Source organism: Myodes glareolus, chromosome 5 (genome assembly GCF_982192425.1).
Source record: "Myodes glareolus chromosome 5, mMyoGla1.1, whole genome shotgun sequence".
NCBI lineage: Eukaryota > Metazoa > Chordata > Mammalia > Rodentia > Cricetidae > Myodes > Myodes glareolus.
This window is the reverse complement of record NC_142030.1, coordinates 110,398,971-110,424,835: the sequence shown is the minus strand read 5'-3', so window position 1 is coordinate 110,424,835 and position 25,865 is coordinate 110,398,971.

Here is a 25,865-nt window from a genome sequence, read left to right as displayed (position 1 = left end):
ATACACAGCAACTCAATTCATATTTGTAAAAAAAATTAAGTAGCACTTAAAATTATATTTCTTATTTAATTTATATGCTGACTCACATATAATGGCCCATCTGTGAATATCAGAGCAGAAATTACTGGATTCACTTGCCTTTTCTTCTGGTTCTGTCAATACACACATTCTCTCAGCTGTGGATAAGTCCCTGGAAAACTTCTCACACAAACAGCAGAATTTGTCACCTGTTTTCTGACTTGCCCCATATCGACAAAAAGGAATAAGGTCAAAAAAACTTACCTAGATTATTTCTTCACTGGTTAACTATCTGAGAGATTCTACCCTAACATTAGATATTAAGAATTTCTACTAGTGTTTGCATGACCATAAGCTCTGCTATAAAATCTACTGTAAAAGGTTTGTGTAGCACTGTAAAAAATGTGTTTTGATAATTACTATTGAAATTTCCTGCTTTCACAAGTATCAGGTCATAAATAGAAGGTGATGCAAAGCAGATACATGAACAAAGGTGCATTCAGTCCAGCCACAGAGATCCTATTTTTGCTCTTTTTAGATTACTCCACGCATATGCGTGCTTGATGCATATGTGCCTAGTGATTCTAAGGTCAGAAGACAGCATTGCAGCTCCTCGGACTGGAGTTATGGATGTTATGTGACCCGCCATGTGGTTCTGGGAGCTGAATCCTGTTCTTCTGTGAAAGCAGCATGGGATCTTAACTGCTGGGTCACATCTGAAGAACACTCTACTAGTTCTCAACACCCATTTGCCAGGACTCGTGGCAATATGTTCACATATAGGAACTCATTCTGTATCTGGAAATACCTGCTAAACATCAATTATACGATCTTTATTTGTGGTTATTTACAACCACTTACTCTTTCAGGAATAATCTCATGCCAAACTAAATTACCTTAGTGGAATACTTTAATGGGCATGGAAATTCTAGTGAAATCGAGTTAGTTAAACACACCTGCACACCTGCATATGTGTGTGTGTGTGTGTGTGTGTGTGTGTGTGTGTGATGTGTACATGTACACTTGATTATATGTATGTATGTCTAGGTGTGTGTGTGTGTGTGTGTGGTGTGTGGAAAACGAAACTTAATGTGTCCACAAAATAGATTACAAGGTAACATTGAAAGTGATTGTGAGTGAGGCCCAGAAGCAGGAGTTTGAGGAGTCCAGTCACATTGTGTCTCTGCTCTGGTAGAAGCAAGAGATGCCTGCTGGTTCTGGTTTCCTTTCACTTTCTTATTCAGTCCTGGATTCCAGCACACTGAGTGTCATCAACCGTATTTATGGAATGACTTCCCACTTCAAGCCATCCAGTCTGAAATCTCCCTGTCAGGCATACCAGAAGTTTGTACCCTGGGGGATTATAAAATCCTGACAATTTGTACACTTTGTTTAGTATAAAATTATGAAAAAATAAATTTGTAATTAAATTAGGAAAAAACAAAAATCAAAATAAAATTCAGACTATCTTTCTGCTAAGTTTTTCCTGAATAATATCTAGTATCTAAGCTACACCCTGGGTGATAACAACAAATTAAGAATTGTACTACAGGCAGTTAATTATTTTCTCTTTGTTTGTGTGGTTGTGTGTCATACGCACCTTAGTGGATGTAAGTATGTGATTCATGCATGTGCATGTGTGGCTGTGCCCACCAGTGCATGTATTTGTGAAGTCCCAAGGAGGACTTCAAGGCTTTTTCTTTATTGCTATGCTTTCTTCTTTTGAAGAAAGTTTTCTTACTGAGCAGAAACTCAAATCTGGGCTGGGAGAGCTCACCAGTGAGCCCCCAGGATCCATCTTACTCTGTTTCCCATTACAGATGTTATATAGTGGGTGGCCATAGGACCCCATGCCTGGGATTATGTACACACCCTGGAGATTCACATCTGGATAATCATGCTTTTACCCACTGAGCCATCTCTCAAGTCTTGAGTAGTCAACGTTTGCTTTGGATCATGCCAGACCATAGTTATCCTTACTTTTGTTCAGACTTACTTCTAATCTCTACCTAATTGTATATTTTTAGTTTCCCACAATTAATTCTATAGGTGTATCCTGTAGAAAAGCCAAAATGAACAGGAAAATAACATGGGAGCAATTGCAACATAAACTGAAATCTTTGTAACCAGATCATTCACACTTTTCCTGTGAAGCATAGTTGATATTTCAGGGTTCGTTTCATATATATATATATATATATATATATATATATATATATATATACATATATATATATATATATTGATATAAGGCTACTGTAGAACATATAAATAAACAGATAAAAATAAGGAATAAAAGGAAGACACCTATTGAAATAGTATGAGGAAATTGATACATTATCGAGTGACTATAAAAACTGAGCTTAACATACTTCAGCAGAGGAAGTAAAGGAAGACTGTGGATGTGCCATTTTGCAGCACAGTCTCTGGAATAAAACAAACAGGCACATTTAAATAAATATACTGCTGTATTCAGAACTTCATTTCTTTTCCAATATTTGCAATTACATAGTCGAACACTGCAGCCAGGAGTGATAGATCACTGTGCTATCTAGTATTACTTGATGAGTGAGGTGTGGTGGCAGCATAACAAAGCAACTGGTGGGGAAAATAAAGCAGACACCCTGCTAGAAATGCGTATGATTGAGTTTTCTCCCTACTGCGAACAGAGCAGCAATGAGCATTTCTGCAGGAAGACACAGTCCTTTGGGGATATGACCAGAGGATGTATAGCTGTATCATATGGAGTTCTCTTTTCAGTTTTTCAAAAACCCCAGACTGATATCCAAAGTGGCTGCAGCGCTGCTTTACCAACAATGGGTATGGATTGGACTTTCCTCAAGTTTTTCCTGCTCCTGTTACCTGAGGCTCCACCCTTCTCTGAGGAGCTATTGGCAGGTGATAGCTGCTGAGAGAGGAAGAATTGCTGTTCTTTGGTGGGGCAGATAATGACCACTGGTTTGTTTCCCATGTAGCATGTACACATGGATAACACTAACTGAATTCAAGTGAGTTATAACAAAATAATGTAAGGTTGGAGCACACATGTGTTTAGGGGTACTGAGGAATTTGAAGATGGTGGTAAGGACATATATAATAAGAAACATTGTTTAAATGTATGAAATGTCAAGTAATATTTACAATTATTAACCTAAATAAAAATCTTTATTAATTGAGTTGTAGGACTACCACAAAATTTTTGGAAGTGAGATATTTTGATGGTCAACATTTTCAGGTGTGTACCAGGCCTGTCTTGAATAGTCTTCTTTGGCTAATTTTGTGTTCTATGCATCAAGCATGAATTATTCTTTCAATGATGATTATTGAAACTACTCAGACTACCAATAGCCTTCATCCATCACTCCTTCTCACATTAGCACAGTCATAGACCTTTACTGAGTGCTTCTTGGGAGAATATAGAGATTTGGAAGACCATAGAGAATTCTACTGGAGAAGGTAGACTGAGAAGCCATTATAATAAAGGAGTCAAGTGATTCACCAAGTGTGCCTACAGGAGATCTCCACCTAATCTAAAAGATTCAAAAAAAATTGCAGGGAAAAGTAGGAATCTTAGCTGAAATTTTAATTTATTTGTATTTGTTTATTTTAATTTTAAATTATATTTATTGATTATTAATTAACATGTATTCATTTTATTTATTCATTTTAAATATGTGTGTATGTATGCATGTGCATGTCTTTTGCCTGTGCAGGTGCATGGGCAGACCAGAGAATGACCTTCAATGTTTTCTTTGGTCCCTTTCTGCTTAACATCATTAATCTTTGAGCTCACTCTGATCTTAACCGACTGAACAGAAAGTCCTGAGGATCCATTTGCCCCAATCCACACACACATACACACATTTCTGCAGCAAAGTTATAAGCAATAACAGCATACCTTGTTTTCTTTTTTGTTGTTGTTGTTTTGCTTTGTGGTTTTTTTTTTGAGTTCTGAGGATTCAAACTCAGGTTATCATATTTGCATTGAAATCATTCGGCCAACAAAATATTTCCTCATTCCCTATTTTTTTTTGTCATGTGACTATCTGATTCTTCACACACCCATTCGTTGAAGACCTCATTTTTGTTTTTGTGAATTTGGCTCCTTCATGAGATGTCAGCTGGTAACATGTGTATCTATGTCTTTCTAACCTCTCTATTCTGGTTTATATTTCCGTTTTTAAACAGGTACTGTTTGTATTATTTGTGATTTTTTATTATATTTGTTAATTTAGTGTGTAAATATGTGTGTGTATGCATACATTACTGTCATGGTATGTATGTGGAACTCAGAAGACAACACGGGAAAGTTAGTTCTTCCCTTCCACCATGTGTTTCCCAGAGATGGAACTCCTGTTTTCAGTCTTGTCAACAAGCTTCTTTACCTGCTTTGCCATCTTGAAGGGTCATAAATTTTAAGATAGTATAGAATAAAGTAGAAAACTATTGTCTTTCTGTAGATTTTTTTCTGGTTATTTCCATTTATTGTTTCATTATGAACTTTATTTCTTTCTTACCACCAGTGAGAGGGCCAGGCAAATGCCTTGACAGGTTCTTAATAACTCAGCTGAAAATTAGGCCTCAGATCCTGCCTTTTACAACTGGGCAGGCTGTTTCTGAGGAAGCCACGAGCAAAGAACAATCAATCACCAACACTTCTTACTGTGTGGTAACCAGGGAAACTCAAGGTATCAAACCTAGGCAAGCTCCCAGAGTTCCTCAAGGCAATGACCAAATAAGAGCAGAACTGGGACTTGTCTATAATCATCCAAAGAGGGAAAATCTGTGGGCTTATCCAGTCCTTGCTATCCCTAACCAATCAGAAATGGACAAGTGTATTGCCACTTGCCTAAGCCAATCCTAGATAGAATGATTTTTCTTCTTTTGGAATTCTTTTAGCTGTGTATAAAAGGTGTCTGTGAATTTCATTTGGGGTCCCCATTTTGCTGTTGTGTTGAATGCGTGGCCTTAGCAGAGCACATTGGATCTTGTTTTATTTTCAAGAATTAAATACTCTTGCCAATTGTATGTGTCTGTTGGTCTTTTGAGGGACTTCTCATGCACCTCAACACTAGCATTGATATTTTCATAGGGGATTGAATATTTGAAATTAAACCACTATGAAAAGCCGGCCTGCAGCAAGCCAAGACTGCAGGCAGGGGCACCTCTGACCAGCGAGGGGCTCTGTTCCTGTGGAGGGGTAAGTGTATTGTTCCTGACCGCCACACAAGGCCGGTTAGGGAACACACAATACTCCCGCCACCCTTATCTCCCTGACTACTCCAAAGGGGCAGCTTCCCCAGCTAATCCCTCTCTCCTGCAACGACATCCCAGCTTTCTGCCTGGAACCCATACCCTCCCCTCTCCTTTTTTCGGGGCTTAAATTCCTCCATCTCAGCCGGGGTGGGCACCGCGGGCCAGGTTAGGCGGTGAGTGCAAAGGGGCTGGAGTCCCTTTGTTCCAAAAGCCGGCCTGCAGCAAGCCAAGACGGCAGGCAGGGGCACCTCTGACCAGCGAGGGGCTCTGTTCTTGTGGAGGGGTAAGTGTATTGTTCCTGACCGCCACACAAGGCCGGTTAGGGAACACACAATACTCCCGCCACCCTTATCTCCCTGACTACTCCAAAAGGGCAGCTTCCCCAGCTAATCCCTCTCTCCTGCAACGCCATCCCAGCTTTCTGCCTGGAACCCATACCCTCCCCTCTCCTTTTTTCGGGGCTTAAATTCCTCCATCTCAGCCGGGGTGGGCACCGCGGGCCAGGTTAGGCGGTGAGTGCAAAGGGGCTGGAGTCCCTTTGTTCCAAAAGCCGGCCTGCAGCAAGCCAAGACTGCAGGCAGGGGCACCTCTGACCAGCGAGGGGCTCTGTTCCTGTGGAGGGGTAAGTGTATTGTTCCTGACCGCCACACAAGGCCGGTTAGGGAACACACAATACTCCCGCCACCCTTATCTCCCTGACTACTCCAAAGGGGCAGCTTCCCCAGCTAATCCCTCTCTCCTGCAACGCCATCCCAGCTTTCTGCCTGGAACCCATACCCTCCCCTCTCCTTTTTTCGGGGCTTAAATTCCTCCATCTCAGCCGGGGTGGGCACCGCGGGCCAGGTTAGGCGGTGAGTGCAAAGGGGCTGGAGTCCCTTTGTTCCAAAAGCCGGCCTGCAGCAAGCCAAGACTGCAGGCAGGGGCACCTCTGACCAGCGAGGGGCTCTGTTCCTGTGGAGGGGTAAGTGTATTGTTCCTGACCGCCACACAAGGCCGGTTAGGGAACACACAATACTCCCGCCACCCTTATCTCCCTGACTACTCCAAAGGGGCAGCTTCCCCAGCTAATCCCTCTCTCCTGCAACGCCATCCCAGCTTTCTGCCTGGAACCCATACCCTCCCCTCTCCTTTTTTCGGGGCTTAAATTCCTCCATCTCAGCCGGGGTGGGCACCGCGGGCCAGGTTAGGCGGTGAGTGCAAAGGGGCTGGAGTCCCTTTGTTCCAAAAGCCGGCCTGCAGCAAGCCAAGACTGCAGGCAGGGGCACCTCTGACCAGCGAGGGGCTCTGTTCCCGTGGAGGGGTAAGTGTATTGTTCCTGACCGCCACACAAGGCCGGTTAGGGAACACACAATACTTCCGCCAGCCTTATCTCCCTGACTACTCCAAAGGGGCAGCTTCCCCAGCTAATCCCTCTCTCCTGCAACGCCATCCCAGCTTTCTGCCTGGAACCCATACCCTCCCCTCTCCTTTTTTCGGGGCTTAAATTCCTCCATCTCAGCCGGGGTGGGCACCGCGGGACGTACAGGCGGTGAGTGCAAAGGGACGGAAATCCCTTTGTTCTAAAGCCTGCCTGCAGCAACCTAAGGCTGCAGGCAAAGTGATTCCTGGATAGCAAGGGGCATTAATCCAGTAGCAAAGACCCAGCGGAGGGAAGAGCCATTGGAGAGCATCTGAAGGAAGAGATGGGCAGGCGCCAAGGCAAGAATTCCTCCAACAATCTGAAAAACAACACGAAAACACCAGATCCCAGCGATCTTATGACAGAAGGACTTGAACACCCTATACCGGAAGAAGTGGAAAACAGTGTCATTATAAAAGCAATAGAGTCTCTTAAACAGGGTATGAATAACTCACTTAAAGAAATAGAAGAGAAATATAACAAAAAGATGGAAGAAATGAGTAAAGAAATGGAAGACAAATATAACAAAAAGTTTGAAGAAATAAGTAAATTCGTAAATGATACCCTGGGAAACCAAGAAAAAACAATCAAACAGGTAATGGAATCAGTTCAAGAATTGAAAACTGAAATGGAGGCAGTGAAGAAAACACAAACCGAGGACCGGCTGGATATGGAAAATCTAGGTAAACAAACAGAGACTTCAGGAACAAGCATAACCAATAGAATACAAGAGATAGAAGAACGAATCTCAGATTATGAAGACACCATAGAGAAAATAAATGCCCTGACCAAAGAAAACAGCAAATCCAACAAATTCTCATCACAAAACATTCAGGAAATATGGGACATAATAAAAAAACCAAATCTAAGAATAATAGGAGTAGAAGAAGGAGAAGAATTGCAGACCAAAGGTCCAGAAAATATATTCAACAAAATTATAGAAGAAAACTTTCCCATCCTAAAGAGTGATATTCCTATGAAGGTGCAAGAAGCATACAGAACACCGAATAGACTGGATCAGAAAAAAACATCCCCTCGCCATATAATAATCAAAACACAAAGCATTCAGATTAAAGAAAGGATATTAAGAGCTGCAAAGGAAAAAGGTCAAGTAACCTATAAAGGTAAACCTATCAGACTTACACCAGACTTTTCTATAGAAACCATGAAAGCCAGAAGGTCCTGGATAGAGGTACTGCAGAAACTAAGGGACCATGGATGCAAGCCCAGATTAATATACCCAGCCAAGCTTTCATTCACTATCAACGGAGAAAACAAAATATTCCAGGATAAAAACAAATTTAAACAATACGTAACTACTAATCCAGCCCTACAGAGAATATTAGAAGGAAAATTACATCCCAAGGAATCCAACATTGCCAACACTGACTACAATAACTCAGACATCTAGCGAGCCTTCACTAGCACAACCCAAAGAAGGAAAACACATACACTCTACTACCTAAAAAAAAAAAAATGACTCGAGTCAACAACCACTGGTCATTAATATCTCTTAATATCAATGGACTCAATTCACCTATAAAGAGGCACAGACTTAGAGATTGGATACGAAAACAGGATCCAACATTCTGCTGTTTACAAGAAACACACCTCAACCACAAAGACAGACACCTACTCAGAGTAAAGGGTTGGGAAAAGGTTTTCCAAGCAAATGGACCTAAGAAACAAGCGGGTGTGGCCATTCTAATATCTAACAAAATCGACTTCAAACTAAAATCAATCAGAAGAGATGGAGATGGACATTTCATACTCATAACTGGAACAACTCATCAGGAAGAAGTCTCAATCCTGAATATCTATGCCCCTAATATAAAGGCACCCACTTATGTAAAACAAACTCTTCTAGAACTCAAGGCAGTCATCAAACCACACACGCTAATAGTAGGAGACTTCAACACTCCTCTCTCACCAATGGACAGGTCAATCAGACAGAAACCAAACAGAGAATTAAGAGATTTATTGGAGGTATTGAATCAAATGGACTTAACAGACATCTATAGAACACTCCACCCAAATAGGAAAGAATATACCTTCTTCTCTGCAGTTCATGGAACCTTCTCGAAGATTGACCACATACTCGGTAACAAAGCAAACTTCCACAGATACAAAAAAATATTAGTAACCACATGTGTCTTGTCAGATCACCATGGATTAAAATTAGAATTCAACAACAATGCTAACCCCAGGAAGTCAACAAACTCATGGAAGTTGAACAGTCAACTACTAAATCACCCCTGGGTCAAGGACGAAATTAAGAAAGAAATTAAAGACTTCCTTGAATTTAATGAAAACAAAGACACAACATACTCAAACCTATGGGACACTATGAAAGCAGTGCTAAGAGGAAAGTTCATAGCAATAGGTGCCCAAATAAAGAAAACGGAGAAAGCACACATTGGAGACCTAACAGCACACTTGAAAGCTCTAGAAAAAAAAGAAGCTGATTCACCCAGGAGGAGTAGAAGACTGGAAATAATCAAACTGAGGGCTGAAATCAACAAAATAGAAACAGAGAAAACAATCCAAAGAATCAATGAATCAAAAAGCTGGTTCTTGGAGAAAATCAACAAGATTGACAAACCCCTATCCAAACTAATCAAACGGCAGAGAGAGAACGTGCAAATTAATAGGATCAGAAATGAAAAGGGGGACATAACCACAGACACAGAGGAAATCCAGAGAATCATTAGATCTTACTACGAAAGTTTATATGCCACAAAGTTGGAAAATGTAAAAGAAATGGACATTTTTTTAGATAAGTACCATATACCAAAGTTGAACCAAGATCAGGTGAACAATCTAAATAGACCTGTTAGTCGCGAAGAATTAGAAGCTGTTATTAAAAATCTCCCTACCAAAAAAAGCCCAGGACCAGATGGTTTCAATGCAGAATTCTACCAGAACTTCCAGGAAGAGCTAATACCTATACTCCTTGACGTATTCCACAATATAGAAACAGAAGAGTCATTGCCTAACTCCTTTTATGAAGCTACAGTTACTCTAATACCAAAACCACACAAAGACACAACCAAGAAAGAGAATTACAGGCCAATCTCACTCATGAACATTGACGCGAAAATTCTCAATAAAATACTGGCAAACCGTATCCAAGAGCACATTAGAAAAATTATCCATTATGATCAAGTCGGCTTCATTCCAGAGATGCAGGGCTGGTTCAACATTCGCAAATCTATCAATGTAATCCATCATATAAATAAACTGAAAGAAAAAAACCATATGATCATCTCACTAGATGCTGAAAAAGCATTTGACAAAATTCAACACCCATTTATGATAAAGGTGTTGGAGAGACTGGGGATACAAGGATCATACCTAAATATAATAAAAGCAATATACAGCAAGCCGACAGCTTACATCAAACTGAATGGAGAGAAACTCAAAGCCTTTCCACTAAAATCAGGAACGCGACAAGGCTGTCCACTCTCTCCATACCTCTTCAATATAGTGCTTGAAGTTCTAGCAATAGCAATAAGACAACATAAGGAGATCAAGGGGATTCGTATTGGAAAGGATGAAGTCAAACTTTCGTTATTTGCTGACGATATGATAGTTTACATAAGTGACCCCAAAAACTCTACCAAAGAGCTCCTACAGCTGATAAACACCTTTAGTAACGTGGCAGGATACAAGATCAACTCCAAAAAATCAGTGGCCTTCCTATACACAAAGGATAAAGAAGCAGAGAGGGAAATCAGAGAAACATCACCTTTCATGATAGCCACAAATAGCATAAAATATCTTGGGGTTACTCTAACCAAGGAAGTAAAAGACCTATTTGACAAAAACTTTAAGTCTTTGAAGAAAGAAATTGAGGAGGATACCAGAAAATGGAAAGACCTCCCCTGCTCTTGGATTGGGAGAATCAACATAGTAAAAATGGCAATTCTACCAAAAGCAATCTATAGATTCAATGCAATCCCCATCAAAATCCCATCAAACTTCTTCACAGACCTTGAGAGAACAATAATCAAGTTTATATGGCAAAACAAAAAACCCAGGATAGCCAAAACAATCTTATACAATAAAGGAACTTCAGGAGGCATTACCATCCCTGACTTCAAACTCTATTATAGAGCTACAGTATTGAAAACAGCTTGGTATTGGCATAAGAACAGAGAAATCGACCTTTGGAATCGAATAGAAGACCCGGATATTAACCCACAAACCTATGAGCACCTAATTTTTGACAAGGGAGCTAAAGGTATACAATGGAGGAAGGAAAGCATCTTTAACAAATGGTGCTGGCATAACTGGATGTCAACCTGTAAAAAAATGAAAGTAGATCCATATCTATCACTATGCACAAAAATCAAGTCCAAATGGATTAAAGACATCAACATTAATCCGTCCACTTTGAATCTGATAGAAGAGAAAGTGGGAAGTAGTCTACAAGATATAGGCACAGGAGCCCTCTTCCTAAGTAGGACCCCAGCAGCACAGACAATAAGAGAAACAATGAATAAATGGGATCTACTGAAACTGGGAAGCTTCTGTAAAGCAAAGGACACTGTCAGTAAGACAAAAAGGCTGCCTTCTGACTGGGAGAAGATCTTCACCAACCCCTCATCAGACAAAGGTCTGATCTCCAGAATATACAAAGAACTCAAGAAACTAGGCACTAAAACTCTAATTAACCCAATTAAAAAATGGGGTACTGATCTGAACAGAGAATTCACAACAGATGAACTTCGAATGGCCAGAAGACACTTAAGGTCATGCTCAACCTCCTTAGCGATCAGGGAAATGCAAATCAAAACCACTTTGAGATACCATCTTACACCTGTCAGAATAGCTAAAGTTAAAAACACCAATGATAGCCTATGCTGGAGGGGATGTGGAATGAGGGGAACACTCATTCATTGTTGGTGGGAATGCAAACTTGTGCAGCCACTTTGGAAATCAGTGTGGCGGTTTCTCAGGAAACTGGGAGTCAACCTCCCTCAGGACCCAGCAATTCCTCTCTTGGGAATATACCCTAGAGATGTCCAAACATACTACAAAAGCGTTTGTTCAACTATGTTCATAGCAGCACTATTTGTAATAGCCAGAACCTGGAAACAGCCTAGGTGCCCCTCAATAGAAGAATGGTTAAAAAAGGTGTGGAACATATACACATTAGAGTTTTACTCAGCGGTAAAAAATAATGACATCTTGAATTTTGCATGCAAATGGATGGACATAGAAAACGCTTTACTGAGTGAGGTAAGCCAGACCCAAAAAGAGGAACACGGTATGTATTCACTCATAAGTGGATTCTAACCATAATTAAAGGTCTTTGAGCCTATTATTCATGATCCTAGAGAAGCTAAATAAGAAGACGAACCTGATGAAGATTATTTACCTATCCGCCAGGAGGTAGGAAATAGTCAAGAGTCCCAGGTAACCTTGGGTGCATGGGGGGGGGGGTGGTGGGAGGGTTGTTGGAAGGGGAGAGGGTTAGAGAGAAGGGAGCAGGGGAGGAATGGAGAAAGCTCGGTTGACCGTGATGGGGGGAAGGGAGGAAGGATGAATGTGGGATCAGGGAAGAATATATTTCAACTAAGGGAGTCACATTAGAGTTTACAGGAAACTTGATTATATATGGGATCCCAGGTCCAAGGAGAGATCCCCAGATTGTTCTCTGGACAGAGGAGGGGGTGCCTGAACCGGCCTTGGCCCGTGACCATACTGATGAATACTTTGCTTATCACCATAGATCCCTCACCTGGCGTTGGATGACTATACAGATGGAGGCCCGCGTTGGAACACCGAACTGAGCCCCCAAAGTTCCAAACGAGGAGCAAAAGGAGGAAGAAAATGACGAAGGACTGCGAGGGATACTATCACCCACTGATACAAGGGGTCGGATCTAATGAGAGTTTACCAAGGCCAGATGGACCGTGACTGAACGAGCATGTGATCCAACCAGATTCTCTTAATGTGGCTGGATTTTCTGAATGTGGCTGGCCTGCAGTCTTTCCGAGAAGCCATTGACAATGACACTGGGACTGGTTTCCTCTGCATATACTGGATTTTTGGGATCCAGTCTGTTTGGATGCTCACCTTCCTGGACCTGGAGTGAGGGGGGAGGAACTTGGACTTCCCACAGGGCAGGAGACCCTGACTTCCCTTGGGGACAAAGAGGGAGGAGGAGAGGGAGGGGGGGAGTGGGAGGGCGTTGGGAGGAGGGGCGTAAATGGAAACTTTTTATAATTTAATAAAATTACTAAAAGAAAAAAAAAAAAAAAATTAAACCACTATTTTACTAATTCAAGTCTTCCAATCAATGAGTACCTGTCTCTCTTTATACTGTGATATTAATTTTATTTCCTCATTGCTTTGTGTTTCTCAGTAAACAAGTCTTTTATTTCCTTTGTGAAACTGACATCTAAGCATTTTATTTTCTGGGGTTTTATAGTTCATTTTAAAGTGTAGGAAAATATTTTATGATTTTCTATACTGGAACTGTAATGAATTGAATTACATAGTTTCAATAGGTTCTTCTTTCCTTTATTTTCTCCCTCTTTATTCTCTTCCATACTCCGTATCTCTCTCCATCTTTTCTTCCTTCCTTTTTTCCTTCCTTTCTTTCTGGCAGTGGATCACACCCAGGACCTTGTTAAAATGAGCCAACCACTCTGCTACTGAGATGCACTGCTAGCACTTCATTTCCTGAGGCAAATACCTCTCATTTTAGAACAAACTTACTTCAAATTCACAATCCCCCTGTCTCTGCCACCACAGCACTGTGATTATATAATGTTCTACTTTATTTTGCTCATTTATTTTGTTTGTAATAGAGTCCTTGCATTTTCCAATATGTACGACTGTCATCTGCAAATACACATTGGCCTCTTCCTTTCTGATTTCTTCTTCAGCACTTTTCACCTTGGAACCTCAGGGTTCTCTTGAGCAGAATTGGTGCACACAGACATCTTCAACTCTATCTTGATCTCGCAGAGAACATTTTCAGGATTGCATTGAAGAGTGACATGGTATCTGTGAACTTTTCTCATATAGCTTTTGTAACATCAAAGAACATTCATTACACCTGCATTTTAAGCTCTTTCCTCATTATAATGAAGGTGTCATCTACTTTGCTTAAAACAGTTTCTAAACCTATTGAGAAAATCATGAAATTTTGACCATTTTTTTCCTGCTAGCATGGTCTATCAAACACTTTCATATGTTGGGTCAGTGTTTTGCTTTCTCGTCTCTTGATGTGATGAGACACCATGACAAAGCAAACTATAAAGTAAGGCATTTAACTGGGAGCTTGCTTATAGTTTCAGGGGATTGCTCATATCATCAGGGTAGTGAGCATGGTGAGAGGCAGAGAGGCAGGGTCTGTAACAACAGCTGAGAAAAACATCCTCATCGTCAGGCAGCAAGCAAAGAGATGAAGATTCAGAGAGACTTTAGCTTGTGAAATATTAAAGTCCACTTCCAAGGACACACTTCCTTCAACAATGCCATACCTCCTCTAACAGCTCACACCTACCAATCTTTCTGGAAGAGTTCCATTTACTTAGGACCAAGCATGTAATTATGTGAGCCTTTGGGGACCATTTCCATTCAAATCACCTCAGTCACCTTTGAATCTGAGAGATAAACACCTCCGGTCTTGCTGACTGATAACTTTACTGATTTATTTTTTTCACTTTTTTCTTATTTTGCTTAGTCTTACTTCTGTATTTTTGCAGTTTGGATTCATGTTTTTACTTGCATCTATATATGATATGCCTTTGGTATCTGAATACTGCAGGCCTCATTATGTGAGCTTTGCAATGCTTTCTCCAAACTTTTGGGAATATATCAAGTATTGTTTCTTTTTATTTGTTCTTTGATATTTATACTTATGTATTTTTGTGTATGTACATTTTGTCTGCATAAAAGTAGGTACTCTACATGTGTGAATTTCCTGAGAAACCAAGAGTATGCAGATACTCCAGGACTGGAATTATAGACAGTTACAAGTCACCCTCCAGGTACTAAAAACTAAAACCTGAAGCAACTCAAGGAAAGCAAATGCTCTTAAACTTTGAGTCACTTCAAAAAATAGCAGCAATTATTTACTTTTTACAGTTTCCAAATAAAGCCATTTGTTCCAAAAGTTTCATTAGCAGGAAGTTGTTGAAGGATGATTCAATCTCTACAAAATTTTCTGGTCTGTTCAGAATTTCAGTTTTTCTAAGTAGGCTTTATGCTTCTAGGAATTTATTTATTTCTTCTAAGATATGCACCTTAGTTGCATGTTAATCTCTTGCAGCTTTCCTCTTTCCGTGGCATTGATTGCAATGTCTTCTGCTTCATTCTCCAGTTTTATGATTTGAATGCTCTTAGTTTTACTTCTTAGACATGTCTGGATTTGACCAATTTTCCTTTTCTATTTGAAAGATACAAATATCACATTTCTTACACTTTTTTATTTTAGTTATTTATATTTTACTTAAACTTTGTATTTGTGTGTTATGTGTATGTATGTACTTGTTCTTTTGTGTGCATGCAGGTGGGTTTCCATCTCTGTTCATGTGCATGTGAAGGCTAGAAATTATCATCAAACATATTCTTCATACTCACTCTCTTCATGGTTTATGAAAGAGACTGTCACTTTGGGTGGAACTCACTATGTTTCAGTAAGGTTTATAAGGCTAGGGTTAGGGCTAGGGTTAGGGTTAGGTTTAGGTTTTAGATTTGCTCTAGATTTAAGTATAGGGCTCAGGTTTTGTCCATAGTTAGGTTTAATGCTTGGGTTAGGGTTAGGTTTTAGTTTAGGCTTTTGCTGTTTATTATGCTCAATGGATCTTCCTTGTCTTTCCACCGTACCAGCACTGCAATTACGGTTGTACATTCTTTAATTTGCCTTTTTACGTGGCATTGAAACTTAGTTAAACCCGAAAAGTTTGTAGTTACTTTGGTGCAGTATCTCAAGCTCTCAATTATTACTTCTTTGAAATAGTGTCATTCTGTTTGTCTTTTTATCTCCTCCAATTCTCAGGCTTCTCTTATTTTTCAGTCCCGAGACAGCAGACATGTGCCTCTATGTTAACCCCTGGTATTCCAGTAATATAGACAAATGATGACACCCATCAAAGAATTGATCACTTGTCAACAGTTTATCAGATGGAAGCTGAGCCCTTAACATAAGTTGCTTTGGTCCTTCTGATTTTTAACATAATTGTTATTAGATTCAAACATCTTTTTTCTAAAGACTGACTGAAATTTGTTTGACTGGAACATGCAGTTATTAATGTCTTGAACTCTTGAGTGATCAGTGTGAGGGGCGAGGACAAGAAATAAGGAAGTCATAAACAATAGGTAGAACCAGGATATCTTACATAATCTAATGAGTTATTCCAATAAATTTTATTAAGGAAAATGGCATCATGTATGTTATTTGCAAGGCAGGAAAACAGTCGATATTATCAGAAGAGTTAAGTCAGACAATTTTGACAAAAGAACACAAGATATGTCAGATACAGCTGCCTAAAAGCTGATGACAGCCCAGGGGTACTACAACCTTGACTCCCATGATATTTTTAGCATCAGACACACCTTGTCAAGTTTATTCCCACATAAGTACTCAGGACTAATATTTTCATTGGGCTTTGATTCAGGTATCTGAGAAAGTATTGAGTTGATTTGGCTTCTCACATTATTTATTGCTTTTCTACTTAGACGGGAATCTTGATTTTTCTTTCACAAAAGACCACTGTTAGATCATAGACCCTTCTTGCTGGATGCCACATTTCCCCAAATCAAGCCATTTTCTTCTGTTATCTCTCTATTAAGTTGATAAGTAATGTATTTTGTGGCCTTGTACTCTCTCTTTCTTTTGCATCTATTACACAAAAATCCTCTAAAGGTAATTCTGCGTTTATCTGTATTGTTGTACCTTTCTTCCTTATGATTCTATCGTGAAGTCTAGGTTATGTGATATATAATCTATCCCCACCAAAAAGAAAGATCTTTACAGTGAGAAATGCCAAACTCCCATAGTTCCTCTGGAAGTAAAGTTTCAGACTTTTCCATCTTTCCCTTACTGACCAATCATAGTTAACTATGGCCATGTTGCAATAACTCCCTTCATTCTTCAAGACATAAGTATACTCTCCTTTCAGGAGCACTGTCACCTGTCATGCTGTCTGTCGTGTGTATTTCTTCTCATTTCTGTTGTTCAGACCTGAAAAGGCCACAGCCCTGCAAATCTCCTTACAAACCTCATCTGAAAGGTGCTTCTGTATTGGTGTTAGCTTTGTGAATCTATAATGTCTCCTTTTATTTATAACAGTTACAACTGAAGATGACAGTCTTAACTTTGGCAATTACTTTATGGTATAGTCATTCTCAGGCATTAACTCTTCAAATCCTTATTATACAGTACAGAAAATTTGCATATCCTTTAAATTCAACTATTATATCTAGCAATATTTTCATAAATTTCTTATGATTGTCTATAGATATTCTATCTTTTGTGAGTAAAGAGAACCTTTGGTTTTTATATCTTTCTTTATTCTTTATGATTTTCTTGTATATATATACAATGAAGTGTATGCACATGTCCTCTTCATTTTCTTCGTCCTATCCCACCAAAACTCACACAAAGCATCTTTTCCAAAATATAGGCCTTCAATATTGTTCTTTTAATAATTCAACAAAAAATTAGAATCTAAATTTTTCATTAATGTATGTGGGGCCATGCATTGAAGAACAGACAAAATACCATGGTTCACATCCCAAAGCTAAATGGTTGTGCTTTTTCCAGGAGTTATCAATGCCAACAGCTCCTCAAATGACATCAGCCAGGGTTGATCAACTCAATCTGTGCTATAACTTTGTAGGTAACTTCAGTTTCTGTCATTTCATCCATGTAACAGCCTTGCCATGTACAGATGGCTGAGTTTCAGAACTATTCTCCACCCACCAACTCCCACATTTGTTCTTAGTCAGGTCTTATGCAGCTGATTAAAATCTCCATGATGAAAAAGTAGCAACATATCACCTAGTTATGGTGGAATTGCTAGTGATTTTGTTTTCTAAAAGCCATTTAAGTATATAAAGTTCAGGACACTGTTATTTATGTTCATGGTTTATAACTATATGTATCAAGTTTTTCTAAATGTTGTCTAGCTGTATTAAGATTTTTTGTTATGTGTGCTCAGAAGTAACATGATTTATGCATTATTTTATTAACATAACTCTCTAATTTATATCTTAAAGATTTTTATCTTACATACATAGATAAATTTTAATTCCTAAAATTTGATAAAGAAATCTGTTCATTGTTTCTTATAAGTCAATGACTTGTGTTGAAACTATAGCTTTTTATAATATATAATTTTATATATTATAAATATTTTTTCATATATAATTTCCATATTTATTCAGTTGATATCACATTATGTGTATTGTGAAGCATGATTAGAAAAAAGACATTTCTTTTATATTGTATTAACAGTATTAGTTTTTTCATTCATGAACATGAGTATTATTTTACTTCATTGAGACTTTCTTTAGTTTCTTTCTATAATAATAAACAATATATTTTGTGTCTAAGACCTGAGCTTCTACTTTTTAACTTAATAGTAATTATATTGTTGGTTTTGTATTTTTCTCAATTTAATTCATAGCTTAGGTATATTGTTGATATATGAAAATACAACAGAATATAATACCTATCTTATGTTTTACAATCATCTAAAATTTTTATATATAGCAATTTTAAAAAATTTGTATTATGTGTTTATTTACTCTACAAATTTTTGTATGTGTCTGGGTATGTTACAGTGTTCATGTAGGGATCGAATGACAACATGAAAGACTTGGTTCTCTTCGTCTCCCATGTAGGTCCTGAGAATTGAACTCAGGTCTTCAGACTTGCTGACAAACATCCTTAACTGGGTGAGCCATATTATGGGCCATAACTCTAATTATTTTAAATATATATTTTCATGAATTTTTGTCATAATAATTATAACATTTCTAAATAAAGGCATAGTCTTTCCTTCCTTGGAAATATTTATTTTTATTTTTATTAGATAATTTCTCTGGATAGATATTTGTGTAAAATACTGAGCTTATGTAAAAATAGTGCAAATCTTGCTTTTGATCAATGTTTTTGCAGTCTTTATTTTTCAAGAAATGCCTGTTATAGTAAAATCCTTACAATATTTAATAAAACAAATTCTTTAAATCATATAAATGCATATTTATATAATTTAATTATAATAATCATATAAATTCCAAAGGGACTGAGAATCTTCATATTCATCCTAGCACTTATTGTAGCAAAAGTATTCAATGAGTTGTGAATGGTTTTGCTAGTATCATCACCGTGGTCATCCTCATTGTCATCTTCATCATTATTATTCCCTCTTTTATTGCTGGAAAGCTCAGTATGTAAAATAAAAGGCAAAATTCCTTGCTATCATCTAGTAACCATTGTTTTCTTTGGGTAGTAAATGGTTTTATTTTAGTACTGTATCTAATCCTGGTATACTGCCCTATTATCACAGCTGAAAGGGATGAATTTCCCATCATCATAGAAGGGCAATGTATGTGCCCAGTTGAACATGTCTGTTACCTAAAGTGAGTCTACTGAATATTTCAGTGTAACAGATTTGTAAACATATTCCAGTGTTGAAGATACCATGGATCATGTTACAGGTGTTTTATGCTGCTGCAACAATGCCTCCCCTGTCCTGGGCACATGCATAGTGGTGATAAATACCGATTTCTACCTTTTGTGCCATATTTTCTCACAGAAGCAATTTGACTTTATACCTGTGAAGCCTCATTAACAGCAAGTGTTTCAAGGGTGACAATTAACTCCATCCCAGAACTGAGGAAATGATTCTGAAATGAAGGCTTCCTTTGCAGCTTCATAAAACTCTCTCTTCCAGTAACCACAACATAAATTTTGATTATTTTAATGAATAAAAGTCTACTATATACAACTGTAGAGATTATTAACTTCTGCAGTTGAAGTGGGTAGGAGTGTGTGCTTGCTTTTTAGCAGTATGAATTATGTTCTGTTTCAAGCACATGTTACATGACTGTGGAAATGCACATTATTAGCATAACTTACAGTCAAATCACTGACCCTTTTATTCTCTGTTCTTTTTGACTTTTTTCTTGCTTTTCATTTTCAAAAAGTTTCTCTTTTTTAAACATTTGTGGTGGGGGTGGGTGTTCAACCATGTGACTGTGTGCTTTTGAGCGCTGGTGCCCATAGAAGGTGGGTGGAAAGGTCACCCAGTGTCCAGGAGCTAGATTTGCAATAAGCAAGGAGCCACTAGCCTCAGATATTGGCCACTGAACTTGAGTTTCTTCTAGAGCCGTGAGCACTTTAGCAACTGAGCCATTACTCCACACTCTGCTTTTCACTTTTGTTATGTCTTTAGTTCTGTATACCTTTCTTAGTTATAAACTTTACAAAGTTTAACACAAAAATAATGTGTAAATTTTCATCTTTAAAGAACGGGGATTAGGAATTTCTAACTCTATTTCCTATTGATTCAAGCAATGTTACTAATCTAACACTACACTTAAGCATACTTTCAGAAAAATCACCATAAAGTCCCCATGAGTGAAAGTGGGAAGAGTGAAAGCTTAAATAGAATACTTCAAAAAATATGACACTTACACCAGCCACCGCATTAACATATAAGCTGGCATGAGGGAAATAATCTTCAGATAAATGAGTTAATAATATGCCTTATAATTGCACCATCCATTCAGCTAATATACTTTCTATCACTGTGATCCAAATCCCTTTCTCAGGTGACTGTCATGTGGAATTTCTCATTATTTCGACAAAGAAACATGTATGTGAGAAAGAAACATGGAGTTGAATGTAATATCTCACAGAGAAATGAATCTGTGAATTTTAATGTTATTACTAGTAACATTTATGAATTTATTTTTTGTAATTTAGAATCAATAACTATCCCTAAGAAGTGAAGCATATAAATTATCAGATGAAAATGGTTCAGTTTATTGTATGAATATGTATATGTCTGAGAATGTGTGTGCACAAGTGTGTGTGCTTGTGTGTATGTGATATATACATACGTATTGCATGCATATGAGTATAGAAGGGTTATTTGTACATATAGAGCCAGATGTGCATCTTCAGTGTCCTCCTCTACTTGCCATCTGCTTTGCTGTTTGAGACTGTCATTCACCATAGCTGGAGTTCCTTGATTGGCTAGGCTAACTGGCTTGTGAGTGACAAAGAAATCATCTGCTCTTTCCACTATTAGGAATTCAGACACATATCTCTGCGCCTTGCTTTTTATCTGAGTTCAGGTTCTCATTCTTGTGTAGCAGACGCTTTACATATAGAATTATCACCTTAGTGAATGAAAGCTGTTTCTTACATTATATGTTTTTATGAAACTATACAACTTAATGTATCTGAAGAAGTGCATATTGCCATTTACTACAAAGATGACTGTGAGAAAAATAAAACCAAACTTATTTTTTTTAAAAGTAATTTTATTAAATTATAAAAGTTACCATTTATGCCCCTCTTCCCAACACCCTCCCACTCCCCCCCCCTCTCCTCCTCCCTCTTTGTCCCTAAGGGCAGTCAGGGTTTCCTGCCCTGTGGGAAGTTCAAGTTCCTCCCCCCTCCCTCCAGGTCCAGGAAGGTGAGTATCCAAACAGACTGGATCCCAAAAATCCAGTATATGCAGAGGAAACTAGTCCCAGTGTCATTGTCAATGGCTTCTCAGAAAGACTCCAGGCCAGCCACATTCAGAGAATCCGGCCACATTCAGAGAATCTGGTTGGATCACGTGCTCGTTCAGTCGCAGTCCAACTGGCCTTGGTAAACTCTCATTAGATCCGACCCCTTGTATCAGTGGGTGATAGCATCCCTCGCAGTCCTTCGTCATTTTCTTCGTCCTTCTGCTCCTCATTTGGATCTTGGGGGGCTCAGTCCGGTGCTCCAATGTGGGTCTCCCTCTGTATCGCCATCCAACGCCAGATGAAGGATCTATGGTGATAAGCAAAATATTCATCAGTATGGTTATGGGCCAAGGCCGGTTCAGGCACCCTCTCCTCTATCCAGAGAACAATCTGGGGATCTCTCCTTGGACCTGGGATCCCATATATAATCAAGTATCCTGTAAACCCTAAAATGACTCCCTTAGTTGAAATATATTCTTCCCTGATCCCATATTCATCCTTCCTCCCTTCCCCCCATCCCGGTCAACCGAGCTTTCTCCATTCCTCCCCTACTCCCTTCTCTCGAACTCTCTCCCCTTCCAACAACCCTCCCACTCCATCCCATGCACCCAAGGTTACCTGGGACTCTTGACTATTTCCTACCTCCTGGCGGATAGCTAAATAATCTTCATCAGGTTCGTCTTCTTATTTAGCTTCTCTAGGATCACGAATAATAGGCTCAAAGACCTTTAATTATGGTTAGAATCCACTTATGAGTGAATACATACCGTGTTCCTCTTTTTGGGTCTGGCTTACCTCACTCAGTAAAGCGTTTTCTATGTCCATCCATTTGCATGCAAAATTCAAGATGTCATTATTTTTTACCGCTGAGTAAAACTCTAATGTGTATATGTTCCACACCTTTTTTAACCATTCTTCTATTGAGGGGCACCTAGGATGTTTCCAGGTTCTGGCTATTACAATTAGTGCTGCTATGAACATAGTTGAACAAACGCTCTTGTAGGATGTTCGGGAATCTCTAGGGTATATACCCAAGAGAGGAATTGCTGGGTCCTGAGGGAGGTTGACTTCCAGTTTCCTGAGAAACCGCCACACTGATTTCCACAGTGGCTGCACAAGTTTGCATTCCCACCAACAATAGATGAGTGTTCCCCTCACCTCACATCCTCTCCAGCATAGGCTATCATTGGTGTTTTTTACTTTAGCTATTCTGACAGGTGTAAGATGGTATCTCAAAGTGGTTTTGATTTGCATTTCGCTGATCGATAAGGAGGTTGAGCATGACCTTAAGTGCCTTTTGACCATTCGAAGTTCATCTGTTGTGAATTCTCTGTTCAGATCAGTACCCCATTTTTTAATTGGGTTAATTAGAGTTTTAGTGTCTAGTTTCTTGAGTTCTTTGTATATTCTGGAGATCAGACCTTTGTCTGATGAGTGGTTGGTGAAGATCTTCTCCCAGTCAGAAGGCAGCCTTTTTGTCTTACTGACAGTGTCCTTTGCTTTACAGAAGCTTCTCAGTTTCAGCAGGTCCCATTTATTCATTGTTTCTCTTATTGTCTGTGCTACTGGGGTCCTACTTAGGAAGTGGCCTCCTGTGCCTATATCTTGTAGACTACTTCCCACTTTCTCTTCTATCTGGTTCAAAGTGGACAGATTGATGTTGATGTCTTTAATCCATTTGGACTTGAGTTTTGTGCATGGTGAAAGATATGGATCTATTTTCATTCTTCTACAGGTTGACATGCAGTTATGCCAGCACCATTTGTTAAATATGCTTTCCTTCTTCCATTGTATACCTTTAGCTCCCTTGTCAAAAATTAGGTGTTCATAGGTTTGAGGGTTAGTATCTGGGTCTTCTATTCGATTCCATAGGTCGACTTCTCTGTTCTTATACCAATACCAAGCTGTTTTCAATACGGTAGCTCTGTAATAGAGTTTGAAGTCAGGGATAGTAATGCCTCCAGAAGTTCCTTTATTGTATAAGATTGTTTTGGCTATCCTGGGTTTTTTGTTTTGCCATATAAACTTGATTATTGTTCTCTCAAGGTCTGTGAAGAAGTTTGATGGGATTTTGATGGGGATTGCATTGAATCTATAGATTGCTTTTGGCAGAATTGCCATTTTTACTATGTTGATTCTCCCAATCCAAGAGCAGGGGAGGTCTTTCCATTTTCTGGTATCCTCCTCAATTTCTCTTTTCAAAGGCTTAAAGTTCTTGTCAAATATGTCTTTCACATCCTTGGTTAGAGTAACCCCAAGATATTTTATGCTATTTGTGGCTATCGTGAAAGGTGATGTTTCTCTGATTTCCCTCTCCGCTTCTTTATCCTTTGTGTATAGGAGGGCCACTGATTTTTTGGAGTTGATCTTGTATCCTGCCACGTTACTAAAGGTGTTTATCAGCTGTAGGATTTCTTTGGTAGAGTTTTTGGGGTCGCTTATGTACACTGTCATATCGTCAACAAATAACGAAAGTTTAACTTCATCCTTTCCAATTCGAATCCCCTTGATCCCCTTATGTTGTCTTATTGCTATTGCTAGAATTTCAAGCACTATATTGAAGAGGTATGGAGAGAGTGGACAGCCTTGTCGTGTTCCTGATTTTAGTGGAAAGGCTTTGAGTTTCTCTCCATTCAATTTGATGTTAGCTGTCGGCTTGCTGTATATTGCTTTTATTATATTTAGGTATGATCCTTGTATCCCCAATCTCTTCAACACCTTTATCATAAATGGGTGTTGAATTTTGTCAAATGCTTTTTCAGCATCCAATGAAATGATCATATGGTTTTTTTCTTTCAGTTTATTTATATGATGGATTACATTGATAGATTTGCGTATGTTGAACCATCACTGCATCTCTGGAATGAAGCCGACTTGATCATAATGGATAATTTTTCTAACGTGTTCTTGGATTCGGTTTGCCAGTATTTTATTGAGAATTTTCGCATCGATGTTCATGAGTGAGATTGGCCTGTAATTCTCTTTCTTGGTTGTGTCTTTGTGTGGTTTTGGTATTACGGTGACTGTAGCTTCATAAAAGGAGTTTGGCAGTGACTTTTCTTTTTCTATATTGTGGAATACATTAAGGAGTATAGGTATTAGCTCTTCCTGGAAGTTCTGGTAGAATTCTGCATTGAAACCATCTGGTCCTGGGCTTTTTTTGGTAGGGAGATTTTTGATAACAGCTTCTATTTCTTCACGACTAACAGGTCTATTTAGATTGTTCACCTGGTCTTGGTTCAACTTTGGTATATGGTACTTATCTAAAAAAAATGTCCATTTCTTTTACATTTTCCAACTTTGTGGCATATAAACTTTCGTAGTAAGATCTAATGATTCTCTGAATTTCCTCTGTGTCTGTGGTTATGTCCCCCTTTTCATTTCTGATCCTATTAATTTGCATGCGCTCTCTCTGCCATTTGATTAGTTTGGATAGGGGTTTGTCAATCTTGTTAATTTTCTCCAAGATCCAGCTTTTTGCTCATTGATTCTTTGAATTGTTTTCTGTGTTTCTATTTTGTTGATTTCAGCCCTCAGTTTGATTATTTCCAGTCTTCTACTCCTCCTGGGTAAATCAGCTTCTTTTTTTTCTAGAGCTTTCAAGTGTGTTGTTAAGTCTCCAGTGTGTGCTTTCTCCGTTTTCTTTAGGTGGGCACCTATTGCTATGAACTTTCTTCTTAGCACTGCTTTCATTGTGTCCCATAGGTTTGAATATGTTGTGTCTTTGTTTTCATTATATTCAAGGAAGACTTTAATTTCTTTCTTTATTTCTTCCTTGACCCAAAGGTGATTAAGTAGTTGACTGTTCAACTTCCATGAGTTTGTTGGCTTCCTGGGGGTACCATTGTTGTTGAATTCTAATTTTAATCCATGGTGATCTGACAAGACACATGTGGTCACTAATATTTTTTTGTATCTGTGGAAGTTTGCTTTGTTACCAAGTATGTGGTCAATTTTCGAGAAGGTTCCATGAGCTGCAGAGAAGAAGGTATACTCTTTCCTATTTGGGTGGAGTGTTCTATAGATGTCTGTTAAGTCCATTTGTTTCAGTACCTCCAATAAATCTCTTATTTCTCTGTTAGGTTTCTGTCTGATTGACCTGTCCATAGGTGAGATAGGAGTGTTGAAGTCTCCTACTATTAGTGTGTGTGGTTTGATGACTGCCTTGAGTTCTAGAAGAGTTTCTTTTACATATGTGGGTGCCTTTATATTATGGGCATTGATATTCAGGATTGAGACTTCTTCCTGATGAATTGTTCCTTTTATGAGTATGAAATGTCCATCTCCATCTCTTCTGATTGATTTTAGTTTGAAGTCGATTTTGTTAGATATTAGAATGGCCACACCAGCTTGTTTCTTAGGTCCATTTGCTTGGAAAACCTTTTCCCAACCCTTTACTCTGAGTAGGTGTCTGTCTTTGTGGTTGAGGTGTGTTTCTTGTAAACAGCAGAATGTTGGATCTTGTTTTCGTATCCAA